The sequence below is a fragment of the Gracilinanus agilis genome, chromosome 4 (genome assembly GCF_016433145.1).
Source record: "Gracilinanus agilis isolate LMUSP501 chromosome 4, AgileGrace, whole genome shotgun sequence".
NCBI classification, from domain to species: Eukaryota; Metazoa; Chordata; class Mammalia; order Didelphimorphia; family Didelphidae; genus Gracilinanus; species Gracilinanus agilis.
In genome coordinates this window covers 407,431,730-407,434,415 of record NC_058133.1, presented here as the reverse complement: position 1 = coordinate 407,434,415, position 2,686 = coordinate 407,431,730, and positions in this window count along the sequence as shown.

Sequence of the window (2,686 nt, the reverse complement as noted above, 5' to 3'; positions counted from 1 at the left end):
ACCCTATTTTCCAGTTACCTCATCTGTCAAATGAGCTGGAGAAGGAAATGACAAACCATTCCAGTTTTTTTGCAAAGAAAACCCTAAATGGGGTTACAAAGGGTCAGATGGGATTGAACAAAAACTTTTTAAAGAGCTCGTCCAGTTTATCTCCTATGCCATTAAAAATCTTTTTTTTGTTTGTTTGTTTGTTTTTTTTTTTAATTTTAAACCCTTAACTTTTTGTGTATTGACTTATAGGTGGAAGATTGGTAAGGGTGGGCAATGGGGGTCAAGTGACTTGCCCAGGGTCACACAGCTGGGAAGTGGCTGAGGCCGGGTTTGAACCTAGGACCTCCTGTCTCTAGGCCTGGTTCTCAATCCACTGAGCTACCCAGCTGCCCCCTATCTTTTTTTTTTTAACCCTTAACTTCTGTGTGTTGGCTCCTTGGTGGAAGAGTGGTAAGGGTGAGCAATGGGGGTCAAGTGACTTGCCCAGGGTCACACAGCTGGGAAGTGTCTGAGGCCGGATTTGAACCTAGGACCTCCCGTCTCTAGGCCTGACTCTCAATCCACTGAACTAACCAGCTGCCCCCACCATTAAAAGTCTTAAATAAAACATGTTTTCATAAGGAGAAAATTTGGTAAAAAGAGATGAAAAAATCAGATGAGTTTTTCAAGGAAGAACATCCAAGATGTATCCATTTCCATGAAAATTATAAGAAGAGATTCTTTCCATCAACTGTCTCGTGACACAATATGAGAAATGAGGGTGTGGTCACTAGTGAATGAATAAATAATACTTCTTAGATATGAAAAAGGACTTTGGGAAATTTAAATGAATGTTTATTGTTCAGTTCAGCTATACCTGGTACAACATATAATTATAGGTCTCTGGACATTCCATTTCAAGCTATTTTTTTCACCATTTTCCTCTATGGTTGTTTCAGTTTTCAAAGAACAGAAAAAGATTAAGAATGTTTTCAGTGAGTTGTCTTTTTAGCATAAGGTAGCCAAAATACATTAAGTAATTTGAATTTATTTTACATTTAAGTTCAAAGTCTAAAAATTATTTCATAACTGACATTTTCATAGTGGTTTGAGATTTTTAAGTGGCTTTATATATATTTTATCTCATTAGATCCTTATGATAGTCTTGTGAGGTTGGTGCTACTATCTCCATTTTACAGATGAGAAAACTGAGGTTGAGTGAATTTAAATAATTCGCCAAGAGTTGCACAGCTAGGAAATTCATGTCTGGGTTAGAGTTTGAATTCAGGCCTTAATCACTCAGAAGACTGGTGCTTTATCCAGTACAGCAACTACCTGATAAAATGCATATTATATATTCTTCCTGATGTCAAATCTATAGAGCTGAGACCGAGAGTGTATTATGGTGGGGATTACATATAAACACATCCGTTTTTGATCATCCTCTATTCCTACACAAATTATGTCACATATTGAGGACTTGTGTGCACAACCACCACAGAGGACAAAATAAAACAAGTATTACTTATTACTAGAATGATATCCATGGTGGGTGACCCATTTCACTGGAATAGGTGTCCTTTCGAATGCTTGCTTCAACTAATTAATAGTTCATGAAGAGCAGCATGAGTTTGATGAGGTCAGTAAATGTGGAATTCTATTCTAGTCTGCTACATTTATTTGGAGATCCATCAAATTCTCTAGCACTTAGCTCAGTGTCTGGAACACAGTAGATGCTAAATGTTTTTTGATAGATTGTTATTCAGTTTTACTATTTTCTAAAATGAAACAATGATGCACTTCTCTCCACTTACCTGTAACATAATTGAGGAATTGCTTCCTTTAAAGGAATTATTTCATTTATGTCTTCAGCTCAGGTTTGTTGTCTTGTATTTAATTAAAATATTTTAAAATCACAATTAGTGTTTTTTGCTGTTCTATTAATTTATTTCTGAATATATCTCCAACCCATGACCATCAAATATTTTAAAAGAATGAGAAAAAAATAAAAAAATCATAGAATCAATTCATATTTGATTGTATGTAAGTATATCACACACATATATAATACTCTAAACCCATAGTTCCCTATTTCTGCAATGAAGTGAAGATGATGAATTTTTTCATCTTTTCTTTGGGGCCAAGTTTGGTCACTATGATGACAAAACATTTTGGTTTCTTTATGTCTGTAGTTCTAAAAACACAACTTAAAAACCTTTAGCAGCAAAAAATTAAAACATCTTGGCACAGAAAATGTTGACTGATTATTGTTGCTCAGTCATTTTCAGTCATGCCGTTGTCTTTGTGATCCCATTTGGGGATTTCCTTGGCAAAGATACTGGAGTGGTTTGCTATTCCTTTCTCCAATTCATTTTACAGATGAAGTAACTGTGGCAAACAGGATTAAGTGACTTGTCCAGGGTCACATAACTAGAAAGTGTCTGAAGCTAGGTTTGAACAAAGGTCTTCCTGACTCCAGGCCCAGCGCTCTATACCCTGTGCCACCTATTGTTGTTGTTTGTCCTTTGTTTTGTTTTGTTTTTAACCCTTGTACTTCGGTGTATTGTCTCATAGGTGGAAGATTGGTAACGGTGGGCAATGGGGGTCAAGTGACTTGCCCAGGGTCACACAGCTGGGAAGTGGCTGAGGCCGGGTTTGAACCTAGGACCTCCTGTCTCTAGGCCTGACTCTCACTCCACTGAGCTACCCAGCTGCC